Source organism: Pithys albifrons, chromosome 2 (genome assembly GCF_047495875.1).
Source record: "Pithys albifrons albifrons isolate INPA30051 chromosome 2, PitAlb_v1, whole genome shotgun sequence".
Taxonomy (NCBI): domain Eukaryota; kingdom Metazoa; phylum Chordata; class Aves; order Passeriformes; family Thamnophilidae; genus Pithys; species Pithys albifrons.
Window position 1 is genome coordinate 50,292,903 of NC_092459.1, and position 27,504 is coordinate 50,320,406.

Genomic DNA, 27,504 nt, shown 5'->3' on the forward strand with positions numbered 1-27,504 from the left:
ACCTAAAGCTCACAGTGAAATCCAGGATGTTTGAATCTACGCCAGGGGAAAGGTTTGCATAGATCTTTGCAAATTGGAAGTGTCAAGGTTTCAACAGCTCTGCTTGATAAGTAAGAGGAGATTTCCCTCTGAAGTCTGTATCTCTCCTGGTATCCACAATGTATCTGGTATTGGCAACATACCACACCTGATAACATATCTTCGTTAAGCAGCTTTATTTGAAAGGGTTGTTAATGACATAAACAATAGCAATTAGAAGTATTGATGCTGCATTGACAGGCTATGAAACGGTTTGGTGACTCATTCTTCTAAATTAGCTTTTTTTCTGGTATGCACTGTAAATACTGGTATTGCTGAGAGCAAAACAAAAATAAGGGAGAAATAAAGAGAGAACTATATTTGGGGAACTATATTTGGGGCAAATATTTGTGTAAGGATTTGAGCTTGGTATTGTACTCCTTGCAAATATGTTATAGCTAAAACTGGTCTTCTTTTCTACATAGATTTCTGAATCCATTTCTGTGCAAGTATTTGCTGGTTATAATTAGTTACCAAATGAGTTGAATAGTTGTTAGGTGCAATGGTCTGCAGTTTCTCACAATGAATATTTATGATTCGCAAAAGTTTCTGTCATATGGAATTGGATCTGGCCTTTAATAGTGTAACTGAAATAAAGTAAATAGAGGGGGAAAAAACAATGAAAAAAACAAACAACAAAATTATGAGAAGTGCAAAACAAGTATTGTTCGTGCACTAACAGTCACAGGTACAGACAGTGTGTAAATCAGCAAACATTTAAGAGATCTGAGAATTATTTTTAGCTTTTTATTTCTGCTAATGGTACCGTAGGTAGCATGCGTCACCTATAAAACTTGTTAAGATTATGAAGAGAATCTGTGTTATCCAGGTGGTGCTTACATTGAAGAACTACAGCTTTGGGTTTATACACCAATATTGAAAGGTCAATACTTTTTTAAATAAATGAGATTTCAGAAGCTAACTGTAGACTCCTAGACTCCTTATTAAAAAAAAAAAAATTCTACTTCATCTGCAAAGATCTCTGTTCTGTACCTGCTATTGTGTACCACTGGAAAAAATTTAGTGCATGGAAGAGGGATATTGGAAGGAGAAGAATTTATCTTTAGTGAGATAAATGGAATGCAACCCAGTACCATTTTATTGTTCTGTAACCCTAGATTATAACACCTGATCTGTGCAACACTCACAAATGGCTGGTCGTTTGATTTCAAATCAGAGTAATTTGTTACACTGTTTCAATATTTATTGCAGTCACATATTGTTATTTCTGCAGCCCTATCTATCCCTTTCTTATTATTTTTGGGGTGCTTACCTTCAAGGTTTCAGCATAGCTGCTGAGAACTCAGTGAGCTGTGAGGCATTGATGCAGTACACCAGGTAATGCCACATCCTCTGATTCTGACCTGTGCCCCACACCTGCACATTAGTCTCAGTTACACTTCGCACGCACTAATAATCACAATTTAAATAGCTTAAAATGGAGTAATGAGTTTACCTGAACACTTTTGCAAAAGTATTTATCAATCATTAGAGAAATAGTCAAAAAAGTGAAAAATTAGCATGCCAGAAGCCATGTAATAAACCGTGTAGGACTAGATATTAGAAAGATTAAGCTGTTCTTTCACTAGAGCAATATATATCTATAATGAGATGCAGTTGCTTCTTGCAAATGTGCCACAGATTAATTAGTTTCAGAATACTGCAGCTTGTTCACAGTACCTTAAAGGCTCTTGAAAAATATTATGCATGATAGGGATGCAGAGTGAGTGTACAGAAGGGACACTGTGAAAAGCAAATAAACTTGGCTCTTCACATTGTTGTATTCTGGGGAGACAATTTCTCTTTAATGACTTTTCACTCAAAAATCCTGATAGTGTGTTACAGATATGACCTTCATCTGTAACTTTTGATTTTGAATAAGTTAAAGAGAATCAAGCTGGCAGAATATTTATTTCTCAAAAAAATACGTGCAGTGTTTGAAGACCCTGGAGGAAATATTGTTTTCTTTTCTTTTTCTCCTGCTTTATGTATAACTTTTTAAGTGGTTCCAGTGCTTTCAACCAGATGTGCTGGGCCAGAATTATTCAACTACTGCATAGCTTCAGTTAAAGAGAACATGTGCTGTGTGTGCCTGCCTGCATAAGTAAGGGCTATGCTGTGCCAACACTTTCTGTTTTCTGTGTGCGTATTTTTCTCCAATCCATCTCCCTCAGGAAAACAGAAGTGCATTGGACTGGATATGAAACACAGGACAAAAAACCCCAAACCATGCATGATGCATTATGTAAAGGGGAGATATGGTGATGTAATATGAAGAATTTATTAGCCTGAGTATGAGATCCCTGCATTACTCAAGAGTAGCAAAAGCCAAAGCTAAATTATGTAGGTCATCCCAACAAGCACCAAACAAACCTTATGTAGAGGTTGGCCTCTGTTATGTGATACAAAAATTGTTTATATCTATTATTGAGAATTTATGTTTCTATTTGTACATAAAGGGTGGTATTTTATTTATAATAAGGTTTGTCTCCAGATGCAACCTGAAATTATTTTTAGATCCACATAAGCAATTATGTAGATTCAAATAAATCATATGCCGTGATGTGGGAGGACCAGAACACTGGAACTGAAAGCCAAGGAAGTCAAAAGAACTCACTGAGAATGAAGGTAAGACAATGCCTAGCAGAATCACTAGATTTGTGGTTCAGTGGATATCTGTATATCTTAGAAATTTGTAACTGATCCAGAACTGAATGATTCTGTCCTCAGAGACATATATATTCCTTCTTTGAGGAGGAAGAAGGAAGTATTTAATTGGCAGATTTTTAAAAAACTGTTCTTTTAAATATAGCTGTTTTACCATACTCAGGGCTCTTGTCCTGAAATGATTAACAAGAGTGCAGGCACCAAGTGAAATTTTATTCTGGCTGTCATTTCTATGCCTACTTACACTATTGCTCAAACCCTAATTCTTGTGTAGACAGTCCTGAGTAGCTATAAACTCATTTTCCTTTTCCCCCAGCTGTGATATTTATTGACCTTTAAATTACTCCTGTAATTTTGTTTCTTTAGATGTGCTGTTGTGACAGTACCTTTTTCGTTGCAATAATTTCACTAATAGCCGACAGTAATATGTACTGTGTGCATGTGAACCTGAGGTGAAAGTGTGTCTTGCATCAGAAGTGATGATGTCAAATCCTGGTAATAAGTGGAGATAATTACATATATCTCTTCTCATAAAGCTTTCTCAATACTTCTTTGAGACAGATAAAAATGAGGATTACTTGCTCCACCCTTACCAAAGGATTACAATAAGGGAGATGCCAATTGTGGCAGTCTAGTGGCTTCTCCAGAACCTCCTTACCTGTATTTGTGCAAATGCAAGTAGCTAGGGAAACAAACTGGTGGACCCTGAGCATCATGTGCTTTCACAAATCTACAGTGTTGTTGGAGCAACAGAGATCTGGTGAAACCTTTTGCACAACAGAGGATGGTGTTTAATCAATTGCACTTTGTCTGGAGGCTGTTAACAAATGCAGTACTGCAAGGGCCTGTCCTGAGACCAGTCCCCTGTAATATCAATATCAGTGTTCTGAAGATGATGGACTCCATTCTCACTAAGTCTTCAGGTAACAGCAAATGGGAGGACCAGTCGATGAGCTTGAAGGTAGGGCTGCCATTCACAGGTACCAAGGTAGGCTGGAGGAACAGACCAACAGGAGCTTTATGAAATTCAGTGGAGAGAACTGCATAGTTAATAATGCCTGTAAATGGGTTGCCCTGTGAGGAGAGGATGAGGGTCTGGGTCTGACTTGGCTTCAGGGAGAGATAGTTTGTTGGCAGACTAACCGCAGCCCCCCAATACCTATGGGGTTATGATTGAAAAGAGGGACTAGACAGACTAGGAGCGTTGACTGAACCAAACCAGAGAGGTTCAAATGGGATATAAGGAAAAGTCTTTACCGCATGGGGCCAGCCAGGCAACTCCCCCATCCAGCCTGAGTTATCTCAGGATAATTGACTGAGCATTGGCACAGGTTGCATGGAGAGGTTGTGTAGCCTTAATCCTTGGAGGTATTCAAAAGTCATCTGGATGTGGATCTGGGTAGCCTTGCTTTAGCAAGAGGTTGAAGCAGATGACCTCCAGGTATCCCTTCCAATCTAAAGTATTCTGTGATTCTCTGGTTCTATGATCTGATCTGGGGGTGTGATTTTAGGTAAAAAGTGTAGTATTAGAGGGGTTTTTATTTTGTGTATTCTATAACCTCTAAGATAGCCAGGTCCTTGAAACTATAATTTTGTCTCTTCCAAAAATCTCAAAATTTGTTCTCAAGTAACTACAGTGTAAGACTAGAACTGGTGTTTTCTACCTCTTATTATGTGCATGATAAAACCACAGTCCTGTCAGCTCTTGCTTTGTAATCACAAATAATACGTTGCTGACTGAACTCTTGTTGGATGACCTTAATAAGAATTCGGTGCTTTTCTGCCAATTACTGTATTTACTTTCAGGACTCAGTGAGTTCTTTGAATATTAGAGCCATGACACACTGTTGTCTCAGGTCTCTTGAAGCTTGCAACACAACATTGCTGAAGTCTCCACTCCTGAGTTTCCACTACTTGGACAGTCACCCAGTTCACCAATAAACCTAGTGCAGGACACATAACTACTGCATGTGCATACCTATGCACATGCATATACACTACTTACGATTAATAAGCAGTTTAGCAAGCTACTTATATCTGATGTTAGAATACACTAGATCTTCCAATTGATTTCAGCTATCAAATCCAAAATTATGACTAAAACTCATAAAACTGGTTTTGAAACTTCTCACCAGTTTGCTCTTCAGTATTCTTCCCTATTGATATTTCTGTGTTTCAGTGAATGCTCATCACAAATTGAGAGCTCAATAAAATGTAATGCCCCATAAGAATACAGATTATATGACGGCAAAATTTATTCCATGAGCCTAAGGGGATAATTTGACTTTAATCTCTTCCTTCTTTCTCAAAATATAGAGCTACCAATAAATGGTATCTAAAGGAGATCAGAGCAAACCGAGGAGTTAAAAGTTTGCAATTTATTAACTTGAGCATGAAAGTACAAAAAATAGGCAGGGACTTAAGTTAGTTGGGAAAGAAATCTCAACCTATTGCATTAAAACATGGTTAGCACTAGTCTAATGAGTTTTCTACCAAATGAGGCATGAAACATACTGCCAGAGTCTAAAGTCAGTAAAACACCCAAATTACTGTATAATGTCATTATATGTTTTATCTTATCGCAGAGCTGGTACAGAATACATTATCTTTAAATTTACACAATCTGCAAAACCAGAAAAAAGGCCTTTTTTTTCTTAATGAATGTGCCATTCAGATAAGTTGCTAATAAAAAGATATCAAAACCTACTGAAATCCATAACAAAAATATACACATACAGAACTGGCAAGACCACATGAAAAGAATTGTTCAGTAAAGACTTCAGTTCAATGTTCTACTTACAGTCCTTGTTTAACCAGACCTGTGGAAAAAAACCACAAAAAAGTAGCAAGTAGCACATCACGCAGAAATTTGTTTTCTAAAATTCTTCAAGTAGTTAAGAACTGCAATATAATTAATGTTAGCATTCTGATTCAAAAATGAATCTTGATTATTTTAAAGTGCTATATTTTGTAAATATTTAAGGATGGAGGACAGCTTACTTTACTAAGGAATTGTGCTAAGTTGCAAGTGGTACTTTTGCATGACTAAAGGAGTTGGTGATTAAAATTAAAAAAAAAGGAAAAAATTATTTTGAGTTTTTTGTTCAGAGTCCTATTCCAGTTTTTGTCCCTAAGGGACCTCTTTACAACTGTAAGACAATTACTTGCTTTTAAAATTAATGGAATTTCTATTATATCTCTTGAGGCTGGAATTTGTTTGCATCAATTTCCTCAGACACAAGAGTAGGCTGTCTGCTCAAGTAGTCTGCCTTTGACTACTCCTGAATTCCATTTTTCTGTGGTTTCATTACAAACTACACCCAGAAGCTTCCTAGAATTGACTACAAGTCAGTGTATCGCATCAATTACTGCAATGTGATGAATTAAATCTTCGTTTATCCTAAATGCCAATAGGCAGCTCTGAATCTTTCCTACATGGCTGAACACTGCTTTAAACACAGGCAGAGCTCTGCCTGCATTGTCTAGGGTGGTTCACTTGCATCCTTTTGTTGTTATCTGTTGTTAAAACAGTTGTGCTTCCTCTTAACACACTGTTTAACTGATGACTGTCCATTTACCTCCTCAATATCCTCTTATTTGCTCTGTTATACACTGACATTGACGGAGTTTAAGTTTGGTTTTGATGTTTCCCAGGTTTCCTTCTAGATATGTTTGGAAATAGAGTGCTGTTGAACTCTGTGGCCTGCTATAACATTCATTAAAAATTAATTTCCTACTTGCTTGGTATTTTCCTGATTTATGTGCTTTTGAAGGCATTTTGATGCCTTCTTGTGCACGGCTAGATTTCCAGGCTTCACATCAGTATTTTAAATTAGAACTAGGATTGAGAGCCTATAGTCTGGCCTTACCAATTAGTAATGTTTTCCCTTCTGAGGGAAAAAAAGTCCCATCACTTTCAAAGTATGTAATCTGATTTTTTTCTGTTATTTGGGTTTGCAAAAAAGAAGCATTTAACCTAGGGAGAAGATGTGAATGGAGAAGAGCTGGGCAAGGGCTGGGCGCCTCTTTCATATGAGGGGACTTCAGTGGGTGAGGGAGCTGTTGTCTTCAGGCTCATGAGGCGAGAGGAACCTCTTTTGGGTTGAACTATCAGGGACCTGGCAAAATGTTCACTCAGGGAAGGAGGAGAGGGGAAAATACTTTCTCATGAATCTTTGTGGACATTTTAAATTAAATTTTATTATATCTTTAACCTTACTTTTTTTTGGTCACAACTTCCAAGTCAGCTCCTCTGTTACTGGGAAGAGCTGTGTCTTCATTTAAAACCTAATTCATCCACTGTGCAGTGAAGACAGACAGTACCAGTGTTGTGTCTGCCTGTGCCATGTACGTGCTTACTCTAACAGTGCAGCTATTGCCAGTGCTAAAGAGAGATGCACCTTCATTTGACACCATTTTTAAAAATGATGAGGCCTGCATTTTCTTTGACTACACAAAGTGCACTTTAACATAAAACCCTGACAGTAGTAATAGTATTTATTGGCATGCTATTTTACTTCAAAATGATCCAGAGGCAATAGCAGAACAAGCTGGTAAACACTTTTGAAAATCCCTGACATTTGTGGCAAGTATTTTTTGCTATTGGACATTCTCTCTTGTGTTTTTAGAACAAAAGTGTGATTGACACATCATGTTTGGGGTCTAAATCCAGTCTGCTCTTCTCTTAGGTTTGCCTTTATTATTTCCTCTCTCCTGATCATGAACTAACTGCAGAGGGTTTTGTTTGTCACTGAAAGGAGAGTAATATATCACCAAACAGGGCATCTTTTAACACATGTTTTTTGGTCTTCTTTTTCTGTCTTCCCTCACATAGGGAATGTAGTGATAGGACAAGGGGGAATGGTTTTAAAATGAAAGAGAGTAAGTTTAGAATGGATATTAGAAAAAATTCTTCACTGTGAGGCAATGGAATAGCTTGCCCTGTGAAGCTGTGAACACCCCAATCCCGGACGTGGCCAGGGCCAGGTTGAATAGGTCTACCGGGTCTAGTAGAAGGTGTCCCTGCCCATGGCAGGGGGATTGGAACTAGAGGATCTTTAAGGCCTCTTCCAACCCAAACTACTCCATGATTCTGTGATAAACTGTGGTCTCCTCTAGTGTCAGAGTTTCTCTTTTCTCTGACCTTCTGGAGAGAAAAGAGATTCAAGACACAAAGGATCAGTGTGGCTCTGGAGGAAACTGCACTGGAAAATGTTAGCAACTTCTCAGATACCTTAGTGCAGGGAGAATGTCTGCAGGATTTCCTCTTCCCCTAGCCAAAATCCTAGGGGAACTACTCCAGATAGCCTCTTCTATAGCTTTTTCTTTGCTCAACGACAACTTAGGAGGGAGTTAATGCATTTGTTTTTTGAGTCCTGATAGCTATTCAAATGTGGGATGCAAAATGAAAACTATTAACATGCTTTGTTCATCCATTAAAAAAATTATTTCCAATTATGGGAAGATTATTTTTTTGAAATTAACTCCTCCAGCTAAAGTCCTTTTTTTTTTTTTTTGCATGCAGATGTCTTAGATTGTAGATACGGTTGGTGCACTTTTCTTGCAAAAACCTTCAAGATTAGTTAAGCTGATGCTGGTACAGGTAAATGGATTTCAAATACAAAGTAGCAAATTTAAAGAGCCTTCAGGCTTTTCTGCTCTATGGTTTAGAATAACACTTCTTTTTCACAAAACCTTAATTTTAAAAGATAACATTATTTTTTCTAGTCAGCAAAATGTAAATTGCACTAGGTAATAACAATAAGTATAAAAAATGCTTCTTCATTTGACAGTGTTTAGCACATTCTAATGAATTGTGGTAATAAAGGCATCTTTCTTGTGCTTTATAGTATATGAAACTAGTTCCTTGAAGGAGTGATACAAAGGGATACAAAAGCTGGTTGCAAGCAGTATCTTCAGTAAACACTTTTAAGATAATTACATAGCAGCCCATAAGGAAGACCAATCAAAAAGATAGATACTACGTTTTTCTTCTTAGGTAAAATTAAATGTATTTAGCTTCTAGATAACCATAAACATTTAAAAGGAAATATTTGCTATTGGTAGATGGTTAAAGATGAATTTCTAATGGTACTGATCTCTCTTATTCTAAAGGAGATTTGACTCTGAAGTCAAATTTTGTGGTTAACAGCTAATGGAAACACAGAGATGATGACATAAACACAGGTTGTAATATTCTTTTACTCCTGTGCTGTATATTGTAGTGGGAAGTGGTGGAGTGCAGTCCACATTTGTCTCTGCACGATGAATGGACATTAAAAGCTTAATGGGAGAGGAGAAGCAAATGGATAGGGGCAGGATCTCTATTTCTATGCTATTATTTTAACAGTAAATGCCATTACATGGGTTGCTGAAATATATCTGTAGTCAAAAATGTGGGAATACAAAAGTTGTTTACTTATAAAGTTCTGTGCATTACATAGTTAAAAATTATTGCAAGTATTCTAAGTGTCTTGAAGTTATTTCCCATGATTTTAACAGTGTAAAGACTTCTTAAAGATACTTTTAATCCCAAAGTATGCCCAGTGGATATGTATGTTCATCACATGTCATTGGTAGGATATTGCTCAGTGAGAAGGGGAGAATAATGTTATTCTTTTCCAAAAGAGAAAAAAGAAATAAGGAAATTGTCTCAGGGGATCAGACCATCAGTTTGACCATCAGATGACTGTTTTGTCTAGGGCATGTTAGTGCTAGGCGATTAAAAGCCTAGTCCTCCCTCCATCAGCAACAATGAGAAAAAAACCTCAAAGAAAAATTTGCCTATCCATACATTTTTGTATAACTACCATTGTATAGAAATTGCCTTAATATACATGTAATATTAGTGTTATATTCATGCCACTGTCAGGAAAACAGAGGATTTACAAGAGGATCTTTTGGAGGATGATTAGATTCACTGGTGAAACAAAAGCAAGGAAATGAGCAGCAGTGGATGCTGGAGGTGCCTCTCAGCTCTGGATGGAGTAGGATGTGTGGCCTGTAGGAGAGGTAGGAGCAAGGAATGTGGAGAAAGCAGCCTGCATTATTCTCAAAATACTCTCATATTATGATTGATTTGTTTTGAAGAAGTGTTTCAGGAAGCTGTTTTGAGGAATAATGCATGCACAGTGACTACTGGTTCATTATTACTCATTTAGCAGTGGGCTTCATACTGATGAAGACTTACACAAACACAAGTTCCTTTGAATTAGGATGCGAAATCTGCACTACAGGTATATTACTCATCTTCAGAGAAGTCCCTGGTAACTCTGAAGTATATTGCTATATATTAATAAACTAGCAAAGAAGTAGAACTAAATGAACATCATACTTTCCTGGGTTTGAACATTTAATATTTTCCTTTACTCAAGGTCATTTCTATTACTGGAATTTTAGTTTTATAAGAACATGACTTTGTCCCACAAAAAATCTGTGGTATGTAATTAAATCACCAGCAGACACAGTGTTGATTGGATATATTTGGCAAGAAATATTGATGTGCAATTCTTACTGCAACAACATGCATGTGTATAAAGTTCAGCAACATGAGTTCTTTGTCTCTGAATGTTGTACAATCAATATTCCATTACTGCAGCGTGAGCTCTGCTGCATTGTAGCTAAATTAATGCATAAAACTCAAGAATGCAATGATGAAAAGAATTCTAATTTCTAGATATAAAATGTGTGTAAGCTGTTCGTTTTAGCTGTAGCAGTGCTGTTCCAGTACCTGTTGCTTCAGGTACTATTTATTCAATTTCATTGAGCAGTAATTTTGGAAGTTTTAATATATTTTCGTTGCAGTTTCCTTCAGTAATGATTTCAAAGAATCTTTATGTACTTCTCGATGATTTTGTTCAAATTCTTTCTCTTTGTTTTGCTTTGTAGGATGTCTACAGCTTCAGGGCATCCATTATACAGGCTTTGCTACAGACTGAAGCTCTTCTATGTTAAAAAATCAAACAAACTCAAACAAAGAGGTCTGGGGTCAAGAACGATGAGCTGCTCCTCAAGAAAAATGGAAGGGTACAAAGCGCTAAACCTGGGGATTATTTAGGCAGCAGACACTGCCGTAAGTCACCCTCACAGACAAGCCAGGGCGGGCTTTCTATAATTCCAGTCTAGGCAGCCAACTGCAGGAGCTGAGTGCTGAAGGCAGCAACTTCTGTCCTTGTTTCTGTCCTTGCCTGACAAGACCTCTGCTGCTGTCATTACTGCCACTGCTGGGATGGTGTGAGGGAGAGGCTCCTGCAGGCAACACAGGCTGCCTAGTGCCTCCTTCCCTGCCTCTTGTTTTCAACAGAGGTCATGCCAATCCCTAGCCAGTGCTGTCATGGAGAGGTGCAAGGTGGGAACCATCCGAAAAGATGGGGGTGGAGGTCAAGGAGCTACTATTAGTAGGAGTAGGAGGGTAGCTCCTGTGCAAGAAGGAAGATGGAGAATCATTTAGGCATGAGTGGATTTCAGGAGCTGGGTGAGTCCTTCATTGGAAATGAAGAGGTAGGTCAACTGAAATGAATTGGGCAGTGGGAAATGCAGAGAGAGAGAGAGAAAGAAAAGCCTTCACCTGCAGTCCCTGGGACTTCTCATGATCTTTTTAGTCCAGAGTCTCTAAAATCTTTTAGCCACCCAACACATTCTGCCACTATTGTTGAACTAAATTTTGAATTTCTTTTGTTTGGAGAATGTGAGTCAAATTTGTCCACACAGCCTACAAATTCTGATTCTGAGAAGTAATGGTGAAGGCAGTCCTACCACTGCAATTTTAATCTGTTCTGGAGAGTTTCACTAGTGACAGAGCCCATAAGTGGTAAGGCTGAGTACCATGAAAGGCCATAGAGTCTGTCACGTGAAAGGTGGGAGTTTTAATTTTTGCCTGTCGGTAACCTCAGGAAAGTTGAGACGCTGGTGTCTGTCAGTCTGTCAGTGTCTTGTAACGGGACCCTTCACCCTGTCAGTGTCTTGTAACGGGACCCTTCACCAACAGATTCACAAGGTTGGAGGGTACTTTGACCACCATTTTAGAGGGGGTGGCTCAACAGAGACCCCTCAGTGGGTCCTTCCAAGGTATTATCCGCTGCTGGTAACTTCAAGGACTCACTTTAACAGTTTATGGAAAAAACCACTTTTTATTAACAAAAATTTTGACCAATTAATAAGGTTTGAGAGTTGTTGGTAAGAGTGTCTACTGCAAAAATATGTTCTTAAGTAATCTACTGATACATATATTAAGCAAGCACAAGCTCTGACATGAAGCAATCTCCTAATATGCTAGGGGGTAAGCACAAGCAAAAGTTCTAGTCCTAAAAGCAGCATTTAACATGCATAAAGTATATTTCTCACCTCTGGAAAGGGAGAAGATGGACTCAGCTCATTGACTGATCCCAGAAGTTTCAGTGGACATCTCCCACTTTTCCCTTATCTCCAATTTAATTTTATAGTATTTTACTACTTATGTTTGGGTGGAGTTTGAGTGGATCTAGTCATAAGTACCTTTTATTTCTGGTTTGTGTACCTAATGGGAGGGGGGTGGTCATGGCTTGGCACCTGAGAAGGGGGTTCAACATCGTTTTTGGCTTCAGCAACAGAACATCCTGATTCTCCCTTGTCAGACAGGTACTGTACAGTCTCAGTACCACAATGTTCTCCCATTCTACTGGGATTTGAATGCTCGGGGGCCGTGTAGTCTCCACTTGGTTTCACACTCTTGTTTCTCTGAGCCTATGTTTATCGTTGTATTGGGGAACATGTTGTCCTCAGTCTATCCAGGGATTTGCAGCTGCTTTTTACCCTAGAATTCTGCATCTTCTCTAGATGTAACCCTATCCCATTATCCCACAGAGTCTAACCACCTGCCAAAGGAAGAATCAGCCATAGCTGTACAGTCTCCAACAGGTGCTTATCTAACTTATGATTAAAGCCTTCAATATAAGGTCCTCCCCTATGCTGTACTTCTGCTTTACTGTACTACCATGGCTTAGAAGAAGCACAAATCTATGCAGACAGGGGATAGTCATGCTTATAGATCTTACTTACCTTTAGTTCATATATGCTACTCACCTTTCCTTGTGACTTTGTGACATTGTTGATTCAAGTTCAAAGGGTCATTCGTAATGACAAATCCTTTCTCAATGCTGACTGCTGAAGTGGGTATTGTACACTCTGTATTTATGTAGCGGATTATTCCTACTTAAGCACAGACCTTCATTTATTTGTCCTGATGCAGTGCATCTTTTTTCTTCATGACTGTTTTTCATATTTGGTAAGAGGTTTTAGATTAAAATTCTAATCCTGTCCCCTTGTGTGTTTGTGGCCCTTCTTGCAGCATTCCTAGTATTATTTCTTGCTGCAAAGGAATCCATTGGTGCAAGCATTAAGTTGTGCGAGCATAAGACCCAGGGCAGACCTCTAGGGAATCCACTAGACACACCTCTGTGGTGTAATAGTGTCCCCTCTAATCTGCACTTGCTTGTGACAGTCATGCGAGGCAGTGTCAAAGCCATACTGAAATCAAAGTATTTCAAAGGTAGTGCTTCTCTCCTGTCTATGAGAACCATTACTCCATCACAGGAAGAGATTATATTTTCTTAACTTGATTTTTCTTGACTGATGCTTATTTCTTTGTCATTTCTAGGGGTTTGCACACTGACTATTTTATTTAGTTTTTTTTTTCCTAAGAAAGAAGAAGCTCAACATTATATTTGTCTTGTGTCCTGGAATATCACTCCATCCTTCAAGAGTTCCAAGCAACAACTGCTAATGCTTCTGAGGTTGTTCAGGTACTTCTTTTTTACTTGAGAGTGAAACTCATTAGGCTGAACTTATGTGAAAACAGCTAATTATAAAAGTATTTTCTAGTCTGGTCTTCCCCTGCTACATCTGACTTCTTACTCCTTTCTCACTGATGCCTGTTACACTAAATGGCATGGGAGTGGCATTTTTTTCTTTCTTGGCAAACTGGACTATAACTGCCCACTAACTTCAGAGCAGGAAACCTTTTCCAGGGTTTCCATTTCAATATGCAGATTTTCTTTTGCTCATGACATCTAATTTTCAGCCCTGGTCTTTTTACTCTATTCTTGTCGTCTGTGTAAGCTCTTTCAAATTCCTCTGTATCAGTTCCACCTAATTTACAGTTTCTATGTGAATTGACTTTTAGATCAGTGAAGGATTGATAATTTACCCACCACCTACTCTTTTACAGTATATTCTATTTTCTACATTAAGATAGTTTTTCTCTCCTTCAGGAACTTTAGATATATAGGATCTTACTACTAATTCTCAGAATTTCTTGAAATTTTCCCTTTTCAAGTCTGTTGTCCTTAATTAGCTGAACAGTTCTTCTTATTTATTATTTTGTGTATGCTGTCACCCAGCTTGGATTTCAAATGCAAAGTAATATCTACTGCTCTTTTTCCCTGCACACATCTGTAGAAGCTGCACCTAGAATTATAGAGTGGTTTGGATTGGAAGGGCCCATCTAGTCCAACCTCCCCTGCGATGAGCAGGGACATCTTCAACTAGATTGTGTTGCTCAGAGTTCCATGCAACCTGGCCTTGAATGTTTCCATAGATATGGCATCCACCACCTCTCTGGGCAATCTGTTCCAGTGTTTCTCCACCCTCATCATAAACATTTTTTCCTTAGATATAGTCTGAATCTCTTTACCCCTTGTCCTATCACTATAGGCCCCACTAAAGACTTTGTCTCCATCTTTCTTACAGATCCCCTTTAAGTATTGAAAGATTACAATAAGGTCTCCATGGAGCCTTCTCTTGTCCAGGCTGAACAACCCAAACTCTCTCAGCCTTTCCTCACTAGAGAGCTGCTCCATTCCTATGATAATTTCTTGTGATTCTCCTCTGGATTCGCTCCAATAGGTCTGTACCCTTATTATGTTGGGGTCCTCAGGGTTGGACATAGTACTCCAAGTGGGATCGCACAAGAAAGGAGGGGGACAATTATTTCGTTTGACCTACTGGCCATTCTTTTTTTGATGCAGCCCAGGGCTGGAAGTGCACATTGCAGGGTCATGCCCAGCTTTTCATCCACCACTACCCCCAAATCCCTTTCTGCAGGGCTGCTCTCAAATCAGTCATCCATTATGTTCAAGCCAAGTGAAATAGTTCACTAAGTCTTTTGCAGCAATTAAATCAAAAGTTTAATCACTTTAAGACTTTCTTCTCCTGCTTGTTCACTACATTTCTTGTATTGGTGTATGGTCTTCGAACTTGGTTCCTTATATCTTCATTATGATTAATCCTACTCCCTAAATCTAAATCCTTGCCCTTACTACTTTTTAAAGTACTTGTTCATAGGTGTCACAACTCTGAAGTATTTTCTTTTTTAACTTCCATTTCTTTGGAAAGGGCCTGACACAGTGTTTCTTTATTCTTCACAAATATTGCAGAGCCTTTTTTCTAATGCAAGGTGAGATTTCCATGAAATGACAACTAAGACACTAAGAAACCTTCTACCCTGCTGACAACTGCATTGAAATCATGGGATTCAGTGGCTCTCTGAAGTTGTAATGAGAGTACCTAGGTTTACAAATATAGAAAACCAAAACATAGACTACCAAAGGATCCTAAAAGTCATGAACATACTTTCTAAATTCTGAGATTCTGCTGTCATGTAGCACTGAATTACTAATAGCTGAAATGGCAGGAGAGGTATTGAAAGTTTTGTTAGCATTCATTTAATGTCATCTATCTAAATAAGTTAATTTCACTCCTCCTGTGCTCATGCTGCAGGTAATGCTTTTCTACCATAGCATCATTTATATATTTTTATCGATTCACTCATTTCACAGAATTGCTGGGTGAGAGAAAAACACCTATTTGCAATCTAATCAAGCAAACAAATATAATTATAGCTATCTGGTGTTTTCTTACTTGCAGTTGTCTTATCTGTCTTTGCCTTGATTGTTTTCTTGTTTGCCAATCATAAATTCAGGAAAGTGAAATTGTTTTCTTGTTTGCTAATCATAAATTCAGAAAAAGGCTGCCACCCCTATCCCCAACAGATGGTAGACTAAATGCTGAAAACGAATAAATTATAACAACATGAAGATCAAGCAAGAAACCCTGTAATTTTCAACTGGGCACCATCTTTATGTTACATGTTTTCACTACCTGCCACTGTAAGGACCACTAGTAAGGTTGGTTTTATGTAGGTTTAAAACAACTGTCAATGAGTAAGCTGGTAAATTTTCAAAATAATTTCCAAGGACCCTATGACCATCTTCAATGTATTTAATCAGTCAAACCAAGGACTGTTCTCTTTCTTTTACAGTCTGGTTCTTCTTACTATAACTAACCCTACTTTTGCTTCATGATGAGTTTATTCTGCTCAAAGTATCTATGTGGATAAGTCCCAAGCATATATCATCCTCCAAATCATATCTGGGTATTGCCTAGGAGAGTATTGACTGGGATGAAAAAAAGTGATGCCAAGAGCATTCAAATACTTAAACAAACAGACATATGGACAGGGAAACTAATTATACACCTACAATTTTTTTCCCATATACAAATCTAGGAAAATGGATCTCACCAAGATGCTGAATGGGAAAGCTGCTTTCTTTGCTATATATGAAAACTTAATTTTAAATTACTTTCAGAGCTCTGGTTTCCCAAAGGTTTTATCTAACACATGATTGTAAGACAATAATTTTCCTAGATGAATGAAAAATTTAATGACAAACTGCTATTTTTGTAATAAAATTCAACATCAACCGCTATTTATTTCATTATATTGGAAAAACAACTGTTCAAAGTACAATTTATGTTTAGTACAGCAGCTGAATACAAAAAGAAAACTGGAGAGGCCTGTCAGCTTCTTTCCAGACAATGCTTTAAATGAGAATAGACAAAATACAAAAAAATATGTGGTTCTCTTTATGCAGGGTAGCGAAAAAAAAAATAGATTTCAAATTTTTAACTCTTTAACCTGAGTGATTCAACTCTCAGATTTGGGATAAAAAAAATTTATGTGTACAACTAAATGAATGGACATGGTATTTTTTTGGATTTTTTTTTTACAATTATTTAGCATTTTGTATTTTTTTGTTTGAAAATAAGTATAGTTCTGACATGATGCCACTGAGAAGGACAATTTTTGTGTTGCAAGAGTGCCTGGAAGATATAGGCCAGGACAGTGCACTGCCTGCAGCACTTTTCTGTTCTCAGCAGCTGTTTTGGTTATGTGAGACTTTGATTAAAGTTTAACAATATTGGTGGAAATAAAAGCCTGAAATTCCAATGCAAGACTGAAATGAAGCACAGGCCATCAAAATAATTTCTTTCCCTGCTTTGGCTCTTTCTCTTATGGTATATCAAGCCAACACAGTTGTGTAGATGAAAAAAAGTTGTCTTCTATTTGGTCTTCAGCCTTTTTCTCCTTCCAGTGTGACATGGGGCTCTGCCTTGTTCTACTAGTGCTAATCATCTGCTCTCCTGCATCCCCATGGATGAGGACACCTGTGGTGCTAATCATCTGCTCTCCTGCATGCCCATGGATGAGGACACCTGTGGATATTGTGTTGCCCTGTGTGCTTTAAGAAGAAAATCCACACAGTGGTTTCATTTTTCCAACACCATGTTCTCCTTCATGTGTGACTGAGAATCTTGTTTTTGTCACCTGTTTATGGCTGGGGGTGTTATGAGTTACAACTTGTTGCTAAGGGTAAAGCTGTGTGACACAGCGTGAGTCAGTTTGGAGGTTCAGTGATGACGCCAGGGCAGTTTGACCCCAGCACTCTCTGTTCCATTTTCTTCCCTTTTACCTACAGTTGTTTGCCTTGCAATCCTGACCTATGTGTTGAGCTGATTCTGTGCTTCCTATGCTATTGCTGCAAGCCAGGGTAAACTTACTAAAAAAGTAGAAAATCAATGTAGAGAGAGAAAGTATTTTTTTCCTGCAGTATTAATGAGTTGATTATTGCTCGTTTAGGTGTGCTTTAGAGGTAGGGTGGTAGGGGCAGGAAAGATGATGCAGGCAGAATATATGTTTGCATGTGGACTTGGACTTCCTTTCTGATAACAGAAAATATCATCTGCATCACATAACCCCAAAGTCAGAGCTGAATGAGACACACACACTATTTACTTAAGGGTAAGATATTATAGTGCAACAGCTGAATGTTGGGAACGTACCATAAACTCAGCCATGAGATGAGACTTTTGTACTAGCTCTAGTTATTTGAATAATAATTCTCTGATAAACACAACACTTGAACTTTGGTCAAATTCCCTTGTTTGGTAGGTTACTTGGAATTGTAGCCTTCGGTCAGCAGAAAAATCAATGGATGAATTCCAGTCCTTGTAATTCAGCTGACAGCCTTGTGCTTTGACTTAAAAGACCCTCTTGCTTAGGTAGATAAAAATTGGTTATGGAGACATTAGCAGCTTTCTATTGATTAGAGAAAGACCTTTGACCTTCACATCTGGAGCACTGAAGGAAGGGCAAACTGGGTGCCTAAGGCTGGGTGATTGGAGCCTACTCACTGAGCATTCAGATAAAGATAGTTCACAGAAATGGAGAAAGGCTGAGGTTGGAAGGCATCTCTGGAGATTGCTCAGTCCAAAATTTCTGCTCAGGGCAGGGTCATCCAGAGCAGGTCAGGGCTGTGTACACTCAGGTTTTGAACATTTCCAAGAATTGTGACTCTATGACCTCTCTGGAAAATTTGGTCCAATTACTCTGTCAATTAAGAAGTCTTTCCTTGTTTTTAAATAGGCTTTTTTTTGCATTTCAGTGTGTGCCCATTGACTCTTATCCTTTTATGAGGCACCACTGAGAAGTTTGCTTTGTTTCCTTTACTTCTCCCCATCAGGTATTTATAGACTTAAATCATAAGATCCTTCTGAGCCTTCTCCTCTCCAGATTAAGCAGTCCCAGCTCTCTCAGTCACTTCCTTGAATTACAGATGCTCCAATAGTTTAGTCACTTTTGTTACCCTTCACTGGACTCATTCCAGTATTTCCATGTCTCTCTCTCTTGTACTGGGGAGCCCAGAAGTGGACCCAGCACTTCAGATGTGTCTCACCAGTGTTGAGTAGAGGGGAAGGATCACCTGCTCTTTCTTGTGCATCCTTGGAAGAAGTTGGCTTTCTTCATTATAAGGGTACTTTGCTAGCTCATGTTCACCTTGTTCACCAGGACCACAAGGTCCTTCTCTGCAAAGCTGCTTTCCAGTTGATTGGTCCCCAGCATGTACTGGTGCCCATGGCCCAGGAAGTTATCATCAATGCACTCCAGAATTCTCCTGGATTTGCTTCCTCCTGTACTGTCCCTTCCGCAGATGTTGGGGTAGTTCAAGTTCTCCATGAGAACAAGGGTCTGTGAGAGTGAGATTTCTTCCAGCAGCCTGAAGAAGACATTGTCTACTACTTCTTCATGATCAGGTCGTCTGTACCTTATTAATTTCATTTAGATAATAATTTAAATCCATGTAATTTCATTGTGGTATGGAAACATCTTAGATTTTTCCAGAAAGAATCATTGTCTTGTTAATCATAAAAAAAATTATAAAACAAAAACCAAAGAATGGAATAAGAATAGCAAAATCAGGTAAGAGCCTCCTAAGAAATTATCTAAATTGCATTGTTTTCACCATATGTTATTATAACTTATACTTAGCATATTTTCATTACATTTTTGATTAATAATTTAAAAGAAAACTTTCCAGAGAAAGCAACAAATCTTTCTTTGAGTTTTGTATGGGAATTGTGTTGATGCTGTAAGCTATTAACAACTGTTCAGTGAGCTCAGCAAAAATATGACTGTAGAGTAACTTTGTGTAAACTTTACTTGTCATTGATTTTTTTCTTATTTAAATATTTTTTTGTATGCAAGACAGTCTATAGAGAACAATGCAAATACATGTGCAATGCATAAACAGTGTGATGTAACAGAAATGAAAGGCAGAGACCTAGGATAAAAACCATCAAATCTGATAAAAACTGGTAAGCAATTTAACATAGGACAATAAGATTAGCATGATGAAATACTGTACTAGGAAGGTAAAGTGGTTTGATCAGTGGCTTGTGGTTAATGAGGCAAGGCTTTGTAAACCCACAACCAAAATATTAGGACAGGGCAATAGATACAAGGAAGTAGGACAGCAGTGAGTAAAAAATCCTAGCAGTGAGGTTTTTAATTCTTCACTGTGGCACTAATAATCCTTTAGAGATGTTGCTTTGAGATTCAAGCAGATTTGAAAACTTTAATTGCTTGGTTTGTATGACTTCTTTTATTTTACTGTTCAGAACAGTGATATTATGTCAAAGAGGGAGCTCAATGCCATGATGGATTGGCTGGGACAGACCTAATTCAATCAGTTTAGGACACCACGGTCGCCAAGCCCTTCAACCTGGGAGCTGTTCCTCACCCATTTGAGGCACAGTAGCACCAAATGTACATAAAAGCAGTTGGTCTGTGTCTGACTAGAGGTCTGGCTGCCACTGCATCTTGCTCTCAGCAGTGGCAAAGTGCCAGGATGAATATGTGATAGCAGCTGCTGTCACTGCTCACATCTCAGGACACACCAGTTTGCGTTGGCATGTCAAGCTCAGCTGCAGCCAGAAGGGAAGGCGTTGGGCTCCTTTGTGCCCTGCTGGGGTAGGCACATGTCAAGGAGGTGCAAGAAATGCAATGGAAGATGCTCCTTTGTTTAAGACACACAAGATTTAGTTTAAAATAATGGTTCCAAACAAGCCTCACTGAGGAACGCAGATGAAGAAGACATTATTGCAAAAGAAACAGGATGAGTTACATCCTGCCACTGCAAAAATCAGTAATAAATGACCATCTTTTTACCTATAAAATCTGTAAAGAGCAACATGTTAGTGTGTGAGTTAATGTTCTGGTTCTGAAAACATGCAGGGAATAATTTTAAATTCCTCATTTCTTCCATGTAATTCAAGGAAACCATTTTCTTAGGTGTGTAAAAAGCTTGTGAGATTGAAGCCCAACAATTTATTATATGGGATGTGTGTTTAATTAGTAGAATTGAGCCTCTAATTTCATACTTGCATCAGTCTCTGTTATGAATGTGTAGGAGGACTGTGTGTCTCTAAAGGCAAAAGTGGCGTGAATATCACAATACTGTGCAATTATAAAAAAAGCTGTTTATGAGTTGAGTAGGGTTCCAATCTAACATGCAGGTACCAATTTTGGTAAAGCTTACATGTCAAAAGCATTGAAAGTTCATTTTTGAAAAATATCTAAAAGATATGAATGTTTTCAAACCACTTAAGCTGGCCCAAATTCTTGTGATTTTCTCTTTACATAAGTGCCTAACATACCATTAGGACCAGCTCTTCCTTTATTTTGGCTCTGATCTTGTGTATTTTACCAACACCAGAAAATACAGGAAATTGAATGGGAATTAAAAACTGAATTAGGGAATTAGGAATTTTTGAAAAGGAGAACCCAAAGTTCTTATTCAGTTTTGGATGAAAACTTTAGCTCAGCATTTTGGGTGCTCTCAGTTCCTAGCTCCCTTTCCTATGCTGTCACACTGTATTGCTGTCATTTTGAAATTAAGGAAGATTTATAAGGAAGTAGTTCGTGGGTTTTGGGGCTGGGAACATTTCTCACATGGTGTGAAAAATTGAGGAGAACTGAGGAGGTGGAGGGTGGAAGCACTGTTTCTGATAGCAATTAGAAAGATATATTAGTGGATATCGGGAAATTCTCCAGAAAAGAAGATATAAAAACCAATGTATGGAGGTGACTTTAACAATCATTATATGCTTCTCTGGAAATAACCAAGTACTCCTTTATTTCTGTGCAGAAAATACTTAATCAGTGAGAGGACAGGAAATGATCTAATTTAGAAAAATAATATCTGGTTGTGATTCAGACATGGTATCAAGTCCCCCCATACTGCTTGGTTCTGGAAATGTCAGTCATTAAAGGACTTAGGGAACACAAAGCTGAAGGACACTCCCGTCTGTAATTTTGTGACAGAGACAGCATTTCACAGCAGTGCCTCATAGCTACAGTGTTATGCCCAGAGCAGGCAGACACCCACAAGGCGAGCTCAGTTGCCTTGGTATTGCCTGACCAGTTAGTAAGTTCTAGCCTTCTTTTGGTGTATTGCATATTGGGGACACCTGTAAAATTACCAGATTCTTCTCCAGGATAAGCCTGTAGAAAGGTGTATAAAAACCTGAGATGTGCAACCTGGGCCATGGTGTCTGCACGATTATAGGACTATCCTTGAATTTAGAGAATACAGCTACAGGAAAAAAGACAGAGGCCATGTGTTATCATGTGCCAATAATGATTGTAGATATAACTCATGTACAAGGTGCAAACATTCTGTAAAGACAGGGATCAACCCAAGTATTTTCCCTGCTCTTTCTTTGACAAATAAGTAACAATTTTTCTGTTCTGGGAATTCCGAACTAGCTTTTACCTAACACTGGGAAATACACTGACATACTGACAAAATGTACTAATGTAGGTGCAGATTTATTAGCAAAAGGAGATTGCTTATACTGCTTATACTAATCCCCTGAAGAAAATAACACTGGCAACCTATCCTCTATCCATATTTCTGTTACTATAATTAAGCTTGTGCTTGGATTTTTTGGCATAGGAATGAGCACAAAATAACATAGCTTTAACTGATAATCTATACTGACATTTAAGTTTTGCCTTGGAGGAAAGTACCTCCTTGCCCTCCCACCTTGACTTCTTAATATGAATTTCTTGCAAATGCAGAGAGAGCTTCCACTGCTAGCACTTTATTTTTGGTCATGGGTGTTGACTTTTCTTATTTTAACCTTCAGTAAATGGGAAGGGAGCAGAAGTTAGGTCTATAGGAACAGGGACAGGAAGGAGGCATCATATTGCCTTATTCCTTTGTACTATCAGTCCTAACATTTTCTCTGTTTCCGCTGCTTGTATCAGCTGTGACCAGGAGCAGAAACATGATTATTTCAATGTTTGTGAAGTAGAAGCACAGGAGGTATATTTAGACACAGAAATATTTCAGAATAAAGGTAAAGAAGCTTAAAGCTACTTACTTCAACCCACCAGTAACTTCTGTTTCAGTAAATAACTTCTCAGCCTTTTGTTACCAAGGTCATATTTAGCTCAGAATACACCTAGTGCCTTGAAATGAACAATTCATTTGTCTTTCTAATAGTATTTATTATATCACTTCCAGGGTTTTGCAATAAGGATATTGTTAGAGAAAGCAGAAGGACTCTATCTTCCAAAATCAGGACAGCACGTTCTCATGTCCTTTGAGATCAAACATAGATTAGTCTCCTGCATTTGCTTTGCCCTTCTATGTAAATATGTAAAAACACAGACTGGATTATTGAGTTTACCTTTTTCAGTCACTCTGGTGACACTGATCCATATGTCAACCTCCTAGACTTCTATAAAAGACAAGATTAGTAAGGAAATAAAGTTCAAGGGTCAGTGCTTTGGTAAACAACCAAAGCTGAAGGAAGTCCATTGAGGTGAAATTGCTTAAAACAGACATGTCAAGCAGCCATTTAAATTTCAGACTTTGGATTTATAGTGCAAATAGACAGAGAGTCAAAACAAGCTGGGCAACATGTCCCTAAATCAGATATCTCAGTCAATGGGAAGAACTTTATGAGACACTTCTTTAGCTTTCCAACTGCTGTGATGTTGGTCTGTCCTTCAGCTGACATTTTGCCTCTGGGCTTTTTAATCACTTGGACAATACTTTTACCTTGCACAACTGGCTGGCTCAACTCTATCCTGATTGATAGTCCTTTCTAAAATATTATGTTAATGAGATTGCATTAAGATGAAGTAAGATTGCATTCTTCTCAAGAGAAACAGATGGTCTTGCAGCCTTTTGCTCATGCATAGCCTTTTGCAGAAGTAAAAAGGGTTGCAGGGATGATGCCCATGACTGCAACAGCTGTGGGAGCAGTAAGAGCGGTCAATGCATCCCTAAATTAAGGGAAGGCTTGTGAGAGACAAAAATAATCTGGCTCCCTGACTGGGATTATGCTTAGCAGCTTTGACTTTGCTCCTGGTTACTTAATGTGTGTGAGTTGCTTTTCTTTTGACTACCTGAGTAAAATGCTTTGCCACTGAGTAGGTTTGACTTTAAGAACATAGTGAATATACAGATTTTTGAGGACTGTGTGAATTTTGAACTTTGAGAGTGGCTTCTTTTTGAAGCTCAGGAGCACAGACAGAACTTGCTCTTGTCGCTGGCAAGAGTCATCTGGAATTCCTACTGGTTTAAAAGGAATTTGGAATCATAGGAGGAAAAGAGGAAAGAAATCTGGTCTTCCTTTCAGAACTATACATCTCTTATTCCCTTTGATCTTTTGCTCAGCATTTGATTAAATCTTTGTGTGTATACTGGACTATCTAATCAGAGGTGGTTTGCAATACATCTGTGCTGACGTTATATGCTTGTTATATGCTTCAGTCTGCCCCTCTAATCTTGCAGACAAGAACCCAAGGATTTAGTGGTGTTATTCATAAGCAAGAAGCTATCTAAGGTCAGTTTCACACTTTTTAAAGATTTTTGGAGGCAGTTCTCCAGGTACCATAAATTCTGTATTGGTTCATTGCAGTGAAGCTACACTGTAAAAATAGTCTCTGAGCATTAATATTTACAGTTGTGGTTACAGTGGGAAAGTACCTTATACTGATTTCTCAAGACTGATGTCAGCAGAGTGTTTCAGTCAGAGATGTACTTTAACCATAATCTCAGACTCAGACAGGCTAGATCTGAATGTCCCTTGAACATCAGAATGTTTAATCCTACTGTGAGTTTCACAGTGAGTCTCCTTTTCATAATGAGTCAGACATGTATTTTAAAGATATTCCCATGTGTAAAAGTCCCACATCTAAATCCCTGCCTTGCTGTCTCTTCTACAGACTTAAATCAAGCTCTGCTAATTGAGATTTAGGCTGCACCTAGGCTGCTGAATTAAATGACATCACAGCATTCCCAGGCACTTGTTGGAACAGTTCCTGGCACTCTTTCCGGTCAGAATAAGTAATATTTTCTCAAAGAGTTTCCAGGCACAGTGTGGGGCCTATCAAATGCCAGGGACTTTACTTGGTGTGGCAGTTTGGATGACCCTGTTTTGGAGGCTAAGAGAACTTAGTAGAAGACACATGGTCACATTGTGCCAGTTGATCTCAGAACCAGAAAACAGGCCCTGGCATGTTTCCTTTCGACAGATATAGATATAGCCTCAGGGTTTTTATCTTTGGCTCTGTGATTTGTTAGATGTTCCTTTTCAGATAAGACTATAAAATGAGTCACTTCATCTGTTTGCTTATGACTTGCAACTGGTTAGAAGCTAAGGATCTCACGATAATTTTCAATAGAAAAACAGGAAGAGCCCACATATACCAGGTCATCTTGGTTGGTAGTATTTGACCCAGAAGTCAGAAATGGAAAAGCTCCAAGAGACCTTTGTGTGCCCGAGGAAGAGGAGAGAATGAAGACAGAGGGTCTTGATGACCACAGACCCAATTTCAGGGGGTTGGACCAGGGGTGGAACCAGGGCTGGACTGAGAAATGTGTAAAGCAATGATTGGAGGGATCTTATTATAAAAGCCATGGAAACTATAACTGGAGAGCACATGCATGTCATGATGTATTCCTGTGGGTCATAGGCCTGTGTTATTAAAGGACATTTACTTTTTATCTTACCCTACACTAACGTGGCTCAGAGTCCTGCTTGGGGCGAAGGTGGGGGGGGGGGGGGGGCACTCACGGCATCATCTTTAAAAACGATATTGTCTTTATTTTTTATTCACCATTATGTTTTCCTCCGTAACTCTTTCTGCACCATGCCCTCCAAAAGGGAGACGATGGATCCCAAACTAGACACATCTCAAATCTAGAATCAGTACAAGATCTGGAATTTGTAGGTTAGTTTGAAGTGCTAGGATGCAATTGTGTCCTAACTGTGTCATTACTCAGCTTGTCAGCAGCACAAAGTCAACTCTCTCTCATCCTCTAATCTTTTTCAATCCCTTTTCATGTACAACAGATAGGATAGTTAGGATGTTAGACCTGTTCAAGCATGCTTAGTAATGTTTTAATTTGACTTTGTTTATAAATGAAGAAAACACATTGATTTAAATAATAAGATTGATGGAAATATTTACAGAAATTTTCAGCTCTGCATTCCACAAATTCTGCAAGTCTTCTTCCTTTATTTAAGTGCATGTTTCTGAATGACAAGATAATAATAAACAAATCTCTCCTTGGTTGGCAAGGTAAGCAGGATGTTATCAGAGAAATTATCAGTTTAAACTAATATGGAAGCATAGTGGGAAGGCAGAGGTCTGCACTGTGGGTTAAGAAGTTATCCACCTTGAACATCAAGACAGCCTTGCACTTAGTATTTCCAATCCCATTGCAGAGTTCAGAGCTTAGTTTTCATCAGCATCTTCAGGACAGAAGATGGGGCTTGAACAATCAAAGCACTTGACGCTTCTTTTTAGCGAAATAGTCTCTAAGCGTTGTGCTTAATTTTGCTCAGTCTACTTTACAGTATTTGCAAGTATTTGCAATATTTGCAAGCAAGGGGTGCTCCATGTGGAGCTGTGGTAATGCAGTAATGTGGTAAAAGCATGGTAATAAGCTGTGGGTGTGTTTGGGTGGAGTTTTGTTCTTTGGTTGGTTTGTTAGAGTTTTGTTTGTTTTAATATTCAACAGGTCTTTGAAAATCTGTGTTGTGATAAATGTTAAGTGCCCATTTTAAATAAAGAAGTATCAGTGGGTGCAAATCTCAGGATGTTGTCATACATGTTGCTCTCACCTCCTGTCCTTGTATACTTAAGCACCTAAAGATGATTGATTTACTACCACGCATGTCACTGTGGAAGGAGCCCTTAGCCATGTTTGTGATTTCAGTGTTACATCCCTGTTGCCTTTCTGTCGGCTTGTCTTCACATCTGCAAAGGTGTTTGTTTGTTTTTAACTTGCACTGCAGTTATGTTAAGGTAAAAATCACACCCAAACTAGGCCCTTCGCTTTCATCTCCAGGACAAGCATGTAAGCTTATTGCTGTACTTCAGTGAGTTCCTTACATCCTATGTTTCCAGCTAGGCTCCAGGCACCTGCAATTCCTCGACTCTGAAATGCTGTGATACATACTTGACCAGCATCTTTCTTCATATAGAGTCATTTTCATTTAGCAATAAAGAAAAGCAATGGAGAAAGGCTTTTGAAACAGCCACGTGAATATTTTGGCTAACCTAATCTCACGCTTCGCTGCAAGCAAAGCTAGATAAGCCTCACGTAAAGCAGCAGAGCAGAACCTGCTGCCAGCTATGGAGAGAAGGTGTCAGTATGGGTACAAGAGCCTGACTCACACTCCTGGGCATCTTTGAAAGACTGTGTCCTTTCATCCTTTGCCCTCCAACTATGTTTCTAAATATTGCCTAAGTCAATTTACCACATGCTGGCTTCTCTTGTTGAATAGGTTTTAGTGTTGCAAGGGCCACAATGAACCATGTGAAAAGGCTCCCTATTTTTACACTAGGCTCTGCTACGTAAGACCCATGCACAGCCCATTTGTGGCCCTGAAAGCTGCATGGCTAGTGATTAACAGACATCTTCCCCTAACATTACTTCTTTGTCTCTGAGTTGAGTTGTCTCCCACTGCTGAAGCTTTGAGGAGGGAGTTTAGATATTCAGGGAACTGTATAAGGTGAGGCACAAAGCACTGATTTCAGTGTTGCACCACACACAAATACAACTTGCAGAAGTGCCTCCC

General features: G+C 38.6%; 1 long non-coding RNA gene across 3 annotated transcripts in view; it reads left to right on the forward strand.

The window, feature by feature from the left end:
- Nucleotides 1-3,561: 3,561 nt before the first annotated feature.
- The window catches only part of LOC139668880 (uncharacterized), a 95,741-nt gene continuing 71,798 nt past the window's right edge, over nt 3,562-27,504 (forward strand). Inside the window, exons 1-5 of one of the 3 annotated variants that reach the window (XR_011697133.1) lie at nt 3,562-3,706; nt 8,270-8,347; nt 10,633-10,816; nt 13,423-13,523; nt 14,470-14,591. This is a non-coding gene — a long non-coding RNA (uncharacterized lncRNA). Of the gene's footprint in view, nt 3,707-8,269; nt 8,348-10,632; nt 10,817-13,422; nt 13,524-14,469; nt 14,592-27,504 lie in introns of those variants that run through there. The other 2 variants (XR_011697132.1, XR_011697134.1) reach the window with 2 other exon arrangements.